Source organism: Talpa europaea (assembly GCF_964194135.1).
Source record: "Talpa europaea genome assembly, chromosome: 13".
In the NCBI taxonomy this organism is placed as follows: domain Eukaryota; kingdom Metazoa; phylum Chordata; class Mammalia; order Eulipotyphla; family Talpidae; genus Talpa; species Talpa europaea.
The window spans coordinates 18,902,414-18,918,084 of record NC_140080.1 but is presented as its reverse complement, the minus strand read 5'-3'; positions in this window follow the sequence as shown (position 1 = coordinate 18,918,084).

The window sequence follows — 15,671 nt, the reverse complement described above, 5'->3', positions numbered from 1 at the left end:
AATTTAAGGTGTGATTTGAGCACAAATGGATTAACTGCTGACTTCCTGTTTGGCTAGTGCCACATAAAGATAGATAGATTTTGCCATTAATAGATCATAGTAGTTATTTATTCATTTACTTTCCTTCATTAGAGCCCAGGTCCTAGTATACAGGGACATTTTCTCCCCAAGTGGGTAGTAGGTACTTCATACATAAATACGTGGGAAAGAAGGTGTCAAAGATAAATAAAGTGCATTATAGAAAACGTGTCTTCTGCTTTCAGAGAATGGTGTTGCTGTGATTCTGTAATGCTTCAGAAAATGTAATCTAAATATAGAGTTTGTAGCTTTTAAAGGCTCTGTAGGGTTTTCTCCACCCTGCTTGTTCTCCAACACCTCATTTCTCTAGTCACCAGTTTCCTGAGGCTTGGTGTTTGTTTTTGTTTGGTTTGGTTTTTTGTTTTTCTGGTGGCTTTTGTCAACCCAAGCTCTTTCCACTGCCTGTGATGGTCCTTCTGCCAAATCTACATTCTTAAGTGCTACTTTTAAAGACCAGAGCAAATTCAATCCATCCCTTTTAAAAATCCTTTCCATAGCCTTCAGCAGAGTGAATTTTTCACATCCACAGTTGACTGTTATATTTACAATAGTTGACTTTAATTTGAAATTTCTTGTATACAGTGTTCTTTTATATTATAAACTCTCAGCAACCTTGGATTCTTTTTATCAAGCAACAAGTTTTTCATTGTGAGTGTATTAATGTGAAATCACTTGTCTCTGCTATATTACCTCAAAGTTAATCCATCTTCCTTTTTTGATATTACAATCTTAAAATTTTATTTTGCTTGTTTTCAGAGGTGATTCTACACTATACTCTCATTAAGCTATTCACATTTCCTCTAGTAATAATATATTTGTATTCAGCAAGCTCTAAGTTCTTCTAGAAAGCAACACATCAAGCCACTTTCCCCTTCTGTTCTCAAAGGACTGATCTGGAGCAATTAAAATGTTTTCAGATATGTAAAACAACAAAAATTGTCATCATTCAAAGGGACTGTGGCAGCCTTTTTCCTCTGCATTGTAGTGTTCCAGTTAGTGGAAGTAAGTCACCACAGACATGTTCAATAGAGAGTCAGGTTTTCCAATTTCAAGTTTCTCAAGAGCTTCTCACATGCCACTGTGTTTTTCTCCTGGGGCTGCCATAACAAAATACCTAGACTCTGTAGCTTATACAAGACATTTGTTTTATCACAGTCGTGGAGACCAGAAGTCCGTGATGAAGGTGTCACCACGGTTGTTTCTGGTGAGCCTTCTCTTCCTGGTTTGCAGAGGCTGCCTTCTTGCTGTGCCCTCACATATCTCTCCTAATATACACCCTTGGCAATAGACTTCTCTGATTTCTCTTCTCTGATTTCTCTTCTAATGCTAGTTTTCACAGATGAGGACTTCATCTTTCTGACCGTATTTTACCTAACTACATCCCTAAGTGCTTTATCTTCATATACCATCTCATTGGGTGTTAGAGCCTCAATATATGAATTTCAGAGTGGTGGACACAATTCAGACAATAAACCCCACTTTACATGAAAAGAAAAAAATTACCTCAGAAGTAAGCATTTTCTTATCTCACATGCCCAGGATCTACCATTTCTGTCATTATTTACTTTTTAAAATTGTGGTGATATATTTTTTAGATTACAACTAAATCTGAGTATTTAGCAGTAAGATCAGAATTAAGAAATAGACAGACATGTACATACAGACAACCTGTTTTCAACAAAATTGCAGATAATTTGGTAAAGAAAAGGTAGACTTCAAAAATCGAAAAAAAAAGCAATTAGATAACCATTTGAAAAAAAATTAACTTTGACTCACATCTCACACTAAATACAAGGAAAACATCTTAAAGTGGATCACACACCTAGAGAGAAAATATAAAAATAAAACTTATGGAAGAAAACAGGACAAAACATACTGTAGTGTGTACTAGCTTTAGGCAAAAAAAATTTGCCTAACAAAAGCAGAACAATTTTTTTTTCAGAACAAAAGCAGAATCCATATAAAATACATTAATAAATTGACTGATCGACATTAAAATGTCTCCTCTTCAAAATATACTGTTGAGAGAGTAAAAAGAAAAATCACACATGGAGAGGCAACATGGGAAAATGCCTTGTTTTATAAAAGATTTTATCTAGAGTATATGAAGAATGCTCCAAACTCATTAAATACAAACACACACACACACAAACACACACCCCCCCCCAATAATAAAAAAAAAAAAAAAACGGTCAAAAGGTTAAATAGCTACTTCACCTAAAATGATATGGAGGGCCTCCCTGGTGGTGCAGGGGGTTAAGACACAACCTATGAAGCTAGCCACAGCCACTGCAGTGCGAGTTCAATCCCCGGCCAGGGAACTACCCACATGGCGCAGCAGACCTCTCCTGACTCGTCTGCTGCTCCCCTCAGCAGTGTATTTCCATCAGTCTGCCTGTTCTGCTCCCCACTCTGTCTCTGGTGAATCCTCCCACACCTCTGGCCTGTACCCCAGTTCTTGTATGCATAAGAAGCACGTGAAAAAATAAGTTCAACATCATCCTCAGGGAAACACAAATTAAAACCACAATAGGATATTGTTATAGGCCTATTAGAATAGTTAGAATTAAGTAATTAAATAGTGCTGGGAGGATGTTAAGCAACTGGAACTTTCAAGCATATGTATGAGGGTAACATGATAATTTCTTAAATTACACATCCACCAACCATATGATCTAAATCTTACCCTCCTACATCAATAAAGAAATGAAAACACATGTCATATAAAGACTTGCACATTAATGTTCAGAGAAGCTTTATTTGTAATAACCACAATGTAGGAACAACTCAAATTTCCATTTATTGGGTGTAGGAATAAATTGTAGTAAACACACACAATGGACTACCACTCACACATAAAAATAGTACACACTACAATATGGATGAATTTCACTATAACTATGCTGAGAGATACGAGACAAAAGACCTACATACTGTTTTATTCCATTTATGTGAAATTCTAGGAATTGCTAATGTGTAGACAAAAGATAGATGAGTGTTTCCCCATGGACAAAGGGCATGGAAGATGGAATGCTGGAAGGGAGAAATTACAAAAAATCATGAAGGAATATTGTGTGGTTATTGAGATGTTCATTATCTTTACTTGGTCCATGGTATCACAGTGTATACATCAAAACAGGGTAAACAGTACACTTTAATTATGTGCAGTTTATTGTGTATCGGTCACACCTCAATAAACTTAAATAAATGTGCTTATCATTGAACTAGAAGTTCTACTTCTATGAGAATACACTACAGTTATATTGGTATGAATTAATGATGCATATACAAGGCTAGTCTTTAAATAAGTGTTTGTAATAGCAAAAGATTGGAGGCAACTGCCCATTGACACATAACTAATGGAATTAATGGATACATCAAGAAAAATGATCAGCTTCTTATTTGCTGGAATGGGAGGCTCTTCATAATACATTGTTTAGGGAATAAATCAAATGGTCTTATACTATAGCATGCTGTTGTTTGTGTGTGTCTGGAGGAAAGATGTATACATACACATCACATTTACTTAATGGTGTGGGATTTTTTTTGTTAAAGATTTATTTATTTATGCATATGAGAACTGGGGTAGAGGCCAGAGGTGTGGGTGCTGAGAAGATTCACGAGAGAGTGGGGAACAGAACAGGCAGACTGACTGAAACACACTGCTGAGGGGAGCAGCAAATGAGAGGTCTGCTGCGCCATGTGGGTAGCTCCCTGGCCGGGGATCGAACTCATGCTGCAGAGGCTGTGGATAGCTTCACAGTGCTGTGCTTAACCCCTTGCGCCACCAGGGAGGTCCTGTGTAGGATCTTTGTTCCCTGAAGGGGAAGTCAGTGGCTCAGGAACAATGGAAAAGTTTTTTTTTTTTTAAACCTTCTGTAGCTTTTAAATTTGCACCATATGCCAGCATAAACTTTTAAAACAAATAAAATATACAATATGTTCTCATGGGTTTTGCTGTATTTTTGAGTGGTATGTGTTCTCTCATTTCTGCCTGTATTAGAGGATAGTGCCAGAATATATATAAGCTATAATTTATTTTTGCTATACATGTTATACAATCACTTAACTTTATGGGTTTTATTTTTGAGCGAGGAATCTTTTGAAGGTATACCACAATATTGTTAGAAAGAGAATTACATCTGTTTTTAGTATTTATACCCATTAATTCATTGTCTTACTAGATTACTACAACTTCAAAACACTGATAAGTAATAAGTGCCAGTATATCTAGCTTGTTCAGGAATTAATATTTTATCATTTGAAATCCTATTTTTGCTTATTATCCATTATAATACATTTAATATATTATAATACATTTATAATGTATTATAATACATTTCAAGTAGTTTTCTTTGATCATCTTTTATATGAGTAGAAATTGTTGCTGAATTTTATCATTTGCCTTTTTCATTCCTATTGCTTTGATCATGTTTCCCCCATTTTAAGTATTTTCCCCATATGTATTCTAATTTTATTGTACTTGTTAGAGGGGTACGGGTATGGACCTAGCAACAGGCCTATCTGTCTGCAGGTTTTAACACCAGGTACATTGCCCTGAAGAACTAACAGTGGGCTTGCTCTTCTGCGGACCTCACCATCTGTACCACCCACCATCCAGAGATTCCCCTAGCTATCTGACCTGAGGACTCTGAATCTCTCACCAGACTGACTGGTGAATGACTTTCCCTATTGGAGCCAATCTATAAGGTCTTCTAGAGGTGATTGCCTCTTCACATGTGCAGTCAGTGATGCAGTGTTAATAGGCTCAGAAAAAAGTCAGATAAACTTGATACCACCAAAGGAACAAAATAAAGCTTTAGTAACTGACCCTAGAGAAATAGACATCTATGTATTTTCTAAGAAATAATTCAAAATAATCATCTTTCAGAAGCTCAGCGAGCTGAAAGATAAAAGCAATATAAACCCAAACAGAATCAGGAAAATACATGAACAAGAGAAACTCACCAACCTTTCATGATGAAAACTCTCAACAAATTAGGTATAGAAGACATGTGCCTCAACATGAAAAAGACCATATGTAGCAGACCTTCAGGTATCCATCACACTTAATGGTGGAAGTTGACAGATTTCCTTCTCATCAAGATGGAGAAAAAGATGCCCACTTTTACCACCTCAAGGTAGTACTGGAAGTCCTAGCCAGAACAATTTGGCAAGAAAAGTAAATAAATGACATCCAAATTAGAAAAGAAGTAAAATTAGTTCTGCAGATGACATAATGATATGTAAAAATCTCCAAAGTCCCACACACATACAAAAATAATGTTAGAAGTTGCTAATATACAAATTCAGTAAGCTTGCAGGATAAAAAAAAATCAAACAATTCTGTCATAATTCTATACACTTAAAATGAACTATGCAAAATGGAAATTAAGAAGAAATTCCCATTTACAATGGCAGCAGACAGAATAAAATACTTAAAAATGGAATCAAGGAGCTGAGGAATTTGTAACTGATGACTATAAAACACTGATGAAGGAAAGAAAGCAGACACTAAAAATAGACATACCATGTTCATGTACTGAAAAACTAAAATTGGTTAATGTCTGTACTTCCTAAAGTGATCTATAGATTCAACAAAATCTATAGATTACCTATCAAAATTCCAATGGCATTTTTAACAGAAAAAGTAAAAAACAATCCTAAGTATAAAGAAACCACAAAGACCTCAGAATAACCAAAGCAATTTTGAGCAAGAACAGAGCTGCAAGCATCTACTTCCTTTTTATAAAATGTATTATAAAAGTATGATAATCACAATATAGCTTGGCATAAAAATAGAGAGATATACCAATGAAACTGAATAGTCTAGAAATAGAGGATACTAAGAATACCCAGTGGGGGAAAGAGTAGTCTTTTCAATAAATAATGTAAAATCTGAATACATGCAATAGAATGAAATTGGACTCTTACCCAATTGGACTACGCACATATATTCTAGAACCAAGCAGTAAAAGTTTATTGACATTGGTGTTGGCAATTATTTCTTGTATAGGACATCAAAAAAACTGAAGCAACAGGGGCCTCCTTGCCTCCTTGGTGGCTCAAGTGGTTAAGATGCAACCTATGAGGCTATCCTCAGCCACTGCACCATAAGTTCGATCCCTGGCCAGGGAGCTACCCACACGGCACAGTAGACCTCTCCTGACTTGCCTGCTGCTCCCTTCAGCAGTGTATTTCAGTCAATCTGCCTTTTCTGTTCCCCACTCTGTGTCTGGTGAATCCTCTCACCCCTACACCTCTGGCCTGAACCCCAGTTCTTGTATACATAAGTAAATAAATTAAAAAAAAAAAAAACCTCAAGCAACAAATGCAAACATAGGTGAACAGTATTGCATCAAACTAAAAAGATGCACAAGTGAAGAAACCATAATCAAGATGAAAAGGCAACCTACAGAATGATTCAATATATTTTCCAACTCTATATCTGAAAAGGGGTTAATGTTCAATCTATATATAAGGAACTTGTATAACTCAATAGAAAAATATCAAATAATCCAAGTTAAAAATGGACAAAGGTATTTCTCCAAAGAAGACATACAAATCACTATCAGGTATATAAAAAAAGTTCAATGTCAAAAACTCTCCAGGAAACATCAAAACCACGATATCACTTCACTGAGAGAGCCATAATCAACCAAACAAAATATTAATGTAAATAGTATAGTTGAGGATGTGGAGAAAAGGGAATCCTTGTACAATGTGGAAATGTAAATTGATATAACCACTGTGGGAAAAAATTACAAGGGTTCTAAAAACAACTAACTGAACCCCATATGACCAAAAATACCACTTCTGGTTATATAGCCAAAGGAATTGAAATCAGTATCTTGAAAAAAAAATATTTATTCTCCCAATGTTCATTGTGTCATTATTCATAATAGACAAGTCACGTAAGCAAACCTAAATGCCCACTACTGGATGATTAGATTAAAAATATTTACGCAAACAGTTGAATATTATTTTCCCTTATTATGCTGTGTTTGGTGTAGACAAATACTCCGTGGTGCCACTTATATTAGGAATCTAAAGCAGTCAAATTGTTGTATCAGAGTAGAATGGTGATTGCCAGAGAATAGGGGAAGGGAGATGGGGAAGTTTTAATTAAAGGGTTACAAAATTTCAGTTATCTAAAAGGAGTAAGTCCTAGGGATCTGCTGTACAGTATAGTACCCATAAAATAACTATAATTTATTGTATATGTAAAAATTTGCTAAGAGGATAAAGTTTGTGTTGTTTTGATCATCTAAATAACAACAGTAATAATAAAAAGGAATAAGAAACTTTTGGAGGTGATGAATAGGCTAATAGCATAGATTGTGGTGACAGTTTCATGTTGCATACTTATTTCCAAGCTCACAAAGTTGTGTATAATTATGTACAACGCCACAGGTTTTTGTATATCAATCATACCTCAATAAAATTGTTTTTATTTATTTATTTATACAAGAACTGGGGTACAGGCCAGATGCACAGGAGAGTGAGACGATTCACAAGAGACAGAGCAGGGAACAGAACAGGCAGACTGATGAAATACACTGCTGAGGGGAGCAGCAGGCGAGACAGGAGAGGTCTGCTGTACCATGTGGGACGCTCGCTGGCCTGCTGGGATCAAACTGGCACTGCAGCGGCTGCGGACAGTTTCAGAGCATTGTGCTCAACCAAGGGAGGCCCAAAATTGTTTTTTAAAATAGAAATATATGGGCTACGCTGGTATGATGGCTTTCTTTCTTGAATGAGTGGGTGAGAGAGAAGTTATCATGGAGAAGCTGCCATGGTTTTAAAGCATGTCATTGTATTCCCTAGTATTGAAACTATTATTAATAATTCACCTTATAACACAACCAAGTGTTTCAGTTCAGCTGAGAACCTATGCATTGTGTCTCTGGCTCTGCACTTTTAATCCTTCATCCCCTGGATGGCAGTGTTGTTCTCCAAATTTCACACTACAATTTGAAAGTTGGAATTTTAAAGAAAGTATTCAAAGACCTGTGATAGCATTTTCTGAATTAAAAGAAAAATAGATGGATTTATCAGATTTTTTTAATGTCTAAGATTAACTCTGCAAGTTTCAATTTCTAATTTAAAGTGAATTAATAAATAATAAATCATCAAGCTGATAACTAATGGATTTAGTTATATGTATTTATACATATAACATACAAAGAGTATAATTAGTTTCTGTGTAGGAGACAGGTAATTGACAAGCCACTAGGCTAATATGTCTAGTAAATCAATCTGCTACCATTATTCTTTTGCCAGAGTTTTATTTGAATTTTTATGATATGTCTCGATTAGATTTGTTCCTGTATATATCTAGTAAAGAATTCTAAGAATTTTATGTCTTAAAAATTCCAAATAGCTAGTTAATGTTATATAGCCAAGTTTTATAAATTCTGGGTGGGTACAGGTGACACGGGAATTAAGAATTTTTTCTTTTTAAGATTTATTTATTTATTTATTTATTTATTTATTTATTTATTTATTTATTTATTTATTTATTTATGCAAGCACTGGGTACAGTCAGAAGTGTGGGAGGGTGAGAGGATTCACCAGAGACAGAGTGGGGAACAGAACAGAACAGGCAGAAAGATAAAATACACTGCTGAGGGGAGCAGCGGGCGGCAGGAGAGGTCTGCATGCCATGTGGGACCCTTGCTGGCAGCCGGGGATTGAACCAGTGCTGCAGAGGCTGCGGGCAGCTTCACAGCCCAGTGCTCAACTGCTGCACCACCAGGGGAGGCCGGAATAAAGAATTTTGGTTAAGAGTTGAGGTTCTGGAATAAGATTATCTGATACCATGTTCAAATTCTATCTCTTTAGAGCTATGTGCCCTGGGCTAATTATGTAATCCCAAGGGTTTCTTTATTTATAAAAATGGGAATTATAATCAACCTTGTAATTGCTGTAATGATTAAATGAAAACACAGTGTAGAGTTCTTGATGAATATTTACCTCTTAATAATTGAAACCATTATTTTCTATTATATCATTTGATCTTTTTTTTAAAGATTTATTTATTTATTTATTTATTTATTTATTTATTTATTTATTTATGCAAAAGCTGGGGTACAGGCCAGAGATGCAGGGGATGAGAGGAATCACCAGAGACAGAGTGGGAACAGAAAGGGCAGACTGACTGAAATGCACTGCTGAGGGGAGCAGCTGGAGAGATAGGAGAGGTCTGCTGCGCCATATGGGTTGCTCCCTGGCTGGCTGGGGATCGAATTCATGCTGCAGAGGCTGCTGATTGCTTCACAGTGTGGTGCTTAACCCCTGTGCCACCAGGGAGGCCCCTTACCTCATTTTTGGTCTTGATTGTAACTTCGTAAGATAAACGTGATACACAGGAAAGATTCCTATTTTAGGAGTAACAAATATACCTGAGGTCACACATGTATATTGGGAGGGCAACTCCAGTCTCCTGTCATAAAATCACTGGTGGCAGTTTTATAACAAGTCTATGATATGAATGTATAGGTTATATTAGTAATTTATGACCACCGTGCATTTTTCCCATTTACCAAATTATTGATTGATCATGCAATAATTAATGAGATAATGTACTTTTTAAACCATAATTTCCTTCATATGTGATTTATTCTTTTAACTCTGCCAATTAACCCAAGATAGGTGCAAGATTATGCAACAAATTAAAATTAGAGCTGAGTTCAGAAAACATTATTAAAACCCAATTCGTATTCATTTTAAATACAGTGATTGACTTTCATTAATTTTAATCAATATTTTTGAGCACATAATGTCACTTTTATTTTGCATAGCATTGTGTTAAGTTCATTAGGAGATTTAAAAAATAATTATTGTTACTGTCCATGTGACACTCTACGTCACAAATAGAATGAGGCATCTAAATGAATTTTCATTTAAGTTTTCAACACATCTTTAGACAGAAATTGAAACCTTTGTGATTTCATAAATATATTTCACATATACACATCTCCTAAAAATTATAATTTCCTTAAATTATTGAAATTTTTTAAAAAATAAAGTGGAGTCTTTTGAGGTAAGATTCAAACTTAATGAGTCTTACTGGCATGGGAGAAACAAGTTTTAAAATATGTGAGAATTTATAGATTTGTAAATGAGTAATCTTTATAGGAAATCTTGCTATAGTTCTATTTTTATATAAATGGAAATTTCACATAGAATGAAAAGAATGGTATAAAAATCTAGTTAGAAAAAAAATTAATTTGAATGTGACCATTAAGGAGCAAAGAATTTGCAAGTCTTTTGAGTTGCTTGCCCATGGAAACCTGCCACGGAACAGCCTCCGGCAAAACGTCTTGCCAGGGGTTCCTGAAAGGATGAGACGGCCTAGGCGAAAACGAAAGAACTGAAAACTTAAGGTTTGAGGGGAAGGGAATGAGGTAGAATGAGGAGACACTGACACTTGGTGAGGTGCTAGTATCTTCTGCCGAGAGACTCAGCAGGTCTTTTTTTATTCATTATTAGTAATAATAATAAGGAAATACATTATCATGTGTAAAGCAAAAACAATTAGTATATTATGTTTCCCATAGACTACTGGCCCCTACAGGTCTCAGCTAGAAGGCAGCTTTCAAGGTTAACAGATAACAAACCAAACCTAACATTAAAGCTACTTATTTTTTCATTTAGACAATTATTTAAAACAGTGAATAACCGCCAGTGCATCCCTATCAGCTAAAGCCTAAGCATCAAAGGACTATTCTATTCACATGACCTTCAGCCGGAGACCAGCTGCTGTTCAGCTATCAGAACTTTTTCTACCTAGAAATTCTTTAACTCAAATAGCTTCATATTTAAAACTTTCCCAAGAAACTTTAAGAGAAAACAAAATAGAAGGACCTACTATGATTATTGTATTGTAATGCTTGTCAGGCATGTTCAATAACTTGTCTCCGATTGTCAAGTGAGCCAAACAGCCCAACAACTAATTTCTAAACAAACAATTTTTCGTGCTATTTACTTACAGTATGCTGATACATATAATTTATTGCCTAATATACTTTCTGATAAATTTTTCTCTATGTCCATGAACAAAAAGCAAAGGGATGTCAGATCTTCAGCCCCACGGTGTGAGGCCCTTTCTCTTAGCTGCTTGTCAGTATCCTATCTGGCTGGGGCAACAAGACCTCCTGCAGCAGAAACCAAATGAGAGAGAAAATGTACATCCTAATATACATTTAGGAGTGAAATTTAGCAGTTCATTTAGCCTCTTCATGAAGAAATTCAATGCATTTCTCTCAAATTATTTTGATCAGAGAAAAACTTTTCCCCACTTCATAGTCAAGATTCTTAAAATCACTATCTCTTCTTCATTTTTCTACTATTCTCAATTCATTGTACCTGGGAATCCTGTTACCATTCTACCGAAACTACATTCAGGTCCATCAATGATTTCCTAGCTAATTAAATAGAATTTAGAGAACTGTAGGTATAAGATTCTCACCCCTTTTCTTTGCCAGGGCTGACTTACCTGAATGTGTTGGCTGAGTCAGTGATACCTGTTGTCTTTTGCTCCCTACCTGCAATGTTATCTTAGCTGGAAGTTCTTGGCAGATAGATATACTCTAGGTAGTGCTTGCTTCATGTTATACTTTTTCATACTTAATCCTAACTATATAGACACTATTGTTTCAACAAGGAATTACCCAGCCCAACGTCAGTAGTGCTAAGGCTGAGAACTAATAATCTATGAACATGTCTTTACCAACCCACTTTTTTGTGTACCTGGAAGAAGCGGGGTACAGGCCAGAGATGCAGGGTGTGAGAGGATTCACCAGAGACAGCGTGGGAACAGACAGGCAGATTGACTGAAATACACTGCTGAGGGGAGCAGTGGGCGAGTCAGGAGAGGTCTTCTGCACCATAATGTGGGTCAGCTCCCTAGCCAGGATTGAACTCAGGCCATAGCCATGATAGCACTGATACTTACCCCCTAGGCCAACAGGGAGGCCCTAACAACCCACTTTGTATGGCAATGAAGTGCCAAGACTCTGGGAAACATCAGCTTTTTATCCCCCCAGAAGTTAGAACTATATCAGGACTGAGTTAGTCATAGTCTTTCGTTCATAGCAAATCTTCATCAATGGTTGTTGCAAGTTTCCTTTCTCATTTTACCCATTTACCTGTTTTGCCTATTTACCTGTTTACCTGTTTTACCTATTTACCTGTTTTACATATTTACCTGTTTACTGATTCCTATTTTCGCCCACTACCCTATTACGTTATTATTGTGTTGTATTTGATGTGTATCTCTTTTGAGAGGGCAAATGTTTTTTCAAAATGAGTGTTGCCTAATTTGATTTTAAAATTTTCACTATTATGTCTTTATAAGGATTATTTCACTATGTGACTGTAATTTCTCTTTTTGTGTATTTTTTAAGCCTATCCTTCTAATTGCTGCATGTGTTTAAATTATATTCTATGTATTTCAATTATTCATGTTTACCCCTGTCATCATACATAATACAGAATTGACCATCCTCATACCTGCTCATTTTTGTACTTTCATGAGAATATTTCTTGTGGGATTAATATATGCTTGTAAATGTTTATTTGACCTGTCTAAAAAAGGTGGGCATATATATATGTGTACATATATATTTTACTGGTATAGAAGATAAGTTGCACAAAAGACTAAAAAATATATATTTTAGTCAAATTTTACTAACATCGACCCACTTGATTCCCATAGGATGCTTTCATTGATTGTTACTGAAGTCTTATATCCCTGTTCAAATGGTGGTTTCAATTGGTGAATAGAATAATTCTGACATGAATATTGATTGATATGATCAGTCACATGAATGTGTAGATGAAAATGAAGATAACAAAGAAATGTTGAAATTTCATTTATTCACAAATGACAAGGGCAACTTTGATTAATTGGATAGTGTTTTTTAATACTGGCCGAGCACTCTGCTTTTCAAATGACTCACTATAGACAGCCAACTTTAAAATTCAGTCTGCATTAACATTTTGTCCTTCACTGTCTTAAGTCTAGAGTAAGTCAATAAAGCAATAAGTTAAGCCCTGATCTGTGGTATTTGCTCTTCTCCATGGTATAAGTCCCACCATTACCTATGTGAGATTATCAACAAGATGTCACTGAGTGTGGAGATCAGAAGAGAAATGCAATAGTATACTGTTGTATAGCAGCTTCCATGCAGACTGAACAGCTGTGACTTCAAAAACATAAATAGCATGGGCCTCCCTGGTGGCACAAGGGGTTAAGGTGCAACCTATGAAGCCATCTGCAGCCACTGCAGCACGAGTTCTATCCCCAGCCAGGGAGTAACCCACATGGCGCAGCAGACCTCTCTTGACTGGCCCGCTGCTCCCCTCAGCTGTGTTTTTCAGTCAGTCTGCCTGTTCTGCTCCCCACTCTGTCTCTGGTGAATCCTCTCACCCACCCCACACCTCTAGCCTGTACCCCAGTTCTTGTGTACATGAATAAATAAATCTTTAAAAAAACAAGATAGTAGTAGGATTATAGCAGCAACAACAACAACAACAAGGAAGGAATGAGTTTTGAGTATTACTTTTGTTTCTAATATAATTAATTGTAAGTTTATATAAATTAACTTTTAATTATAGCTGTGTTTTGCAACAGATTATGCTCTTGCTTCTTTCCTCTTTTCGTGCATGTTTATTCTTTGAAAAATTTCATCTTCTACCCCTAGTGTTTCAGCTTTCATTTTGAAACATTTGCCAAATTATGTTCTGTGCAATACACCTCTCAGCAATAAGTCTGGCTAAAAAAAATGACTCTATAATCAAACACATTTAGAATTTTCTTTATAATTCATAATGTTAAGAGACATTCAAAATGTAAAATAGGGCCTCCCTGGTGGCACAGGCAGTTGAGCACAGTACTGTGAAGCTATCCACACCTCTGCAGCATGGGTTCAGTCCCAGCCGGCCAGGGAGATACCCACATGGCATGGCAGACCTCTCCTGTCTCGCCTGCTGCTCCCCTCAGCAGTGTGTTTCGGTGGGTCTGCCTGTTCTGTTCCCTGCTCTGTCTCTGGTGAATTCTCTCACCCTCATGCACATCTGGCCTGTACCCTGGTTCTTGTATGCATGAATAAATAAATCTTTAAAAAAAAAAAAGAATGTTTAAAAAAAAACAAAATATAAAATAAATCTTCTGATGTTTTTGAAATAAAGAAACCTCACAGTCATGTTTAAACTACTTGTTTCTAATCTTATTGCAGCACAGATAACATCATGGTGCATTTATCAAGTCTATTGAGACTATGTCTACCAGTTTGGGAAATATTGGTACATATAAATTTTAAAATTATGTGGCTATTATTGTGCTTGTGTAATATCTTTCTCCTTACTAAACTAAGCTCAGTATCAGAAGCTGCCATTTCTGATTTTGCTCACCATTTTGTTTTGTTTTTACTTCAGCATATGGTAGCACACCTAGACTATTAAAATAGGCTACTGGCGACCAGAAAAAAATTCACCAACACCCCATAGAATAGGGACCTTTCTTCAGTAAAGACTTATTGAAACTGGCAGAAGGCTCCCAGAGGAGTCAGAGGTGAGCTGGGAAGTTCGCCTAAGTCAGGCCCCTTCTGACCAGCAGTCTGAGCCCAGAGGAGGAGCGGGCACCCACTGCCTGGGCAGATCCAGCATGCAGGAGAGTGTGCCTGTCTCCAAATCGCCATTTTAGAATAGGGACCTTTCTTCAATAAAGACTGCTTGAAACTGGCAGAAGGCTCCCGGAGAAGCCAGAGGTGAACTGGGAAGTTTGCCCATGCCAGGCCCCTTCAGGCTAGCAGTCCGAACCCAGAGGGGGAGCGGGCAACTATGGCTGGGGCAGACCGGGCATGCAGAAGAGTGTGCCTGTCTCCAAAGCGCCATTTTAGAACAGGAACCTTTCTTCAATAAAGACTGCTTAAATCTGGCAAAAGGCTCCCTTTGGAGCAAGAGGGAGAAAGTTCCCTGCTTAGTCAGAGGTGAGCTGAAGGCCCCCATAAGCCTGGTCCCACCAGGCAGGAAGTCGGAGCCCAGAGGAGGATCCAGAGATTTGAACCCAGAGTGCAATCCAGCTGCCCCACCTCCAGGGAAGTCTGTGGGACTTCAAGACACACCTTTGTAACTAAACACAGAAGGAGGAGAGATTCTGTGACAGTGACCATTAACATATTCAAAGTACCACTGCCTCACTAGACTTCTGGCATAACAGTTTTTGACTCATTTGGATTGCCAGTTTCTGAAACTCCCAAAAGAACACACCAAAAAGATGCCAGCCAGTACCAGCAGCACAGTGTCCCAACGCATAAGGCAAATTAGAAGACAGGCAGCAGGGAAAAGAAAAACTACAAGCAAAGTAGCAATGCCTCAGAAAAAAGACACACCACAAAAAAAAAAAAAAAAAGCACCCACCAGCTTGCAACTACAGTGACTTGGAAGAACTTCTGAGCCTTCCAGAAAAAGAATTTAAAATTGCCATGATGAAAAAACTGATAGATGTCATTAAGGAAAACAATGCTAAGAAGAATGAAATTGACTCCCTAAAGAGGGAAGTAAAGAAATGCAGGAGATCAAAGAAT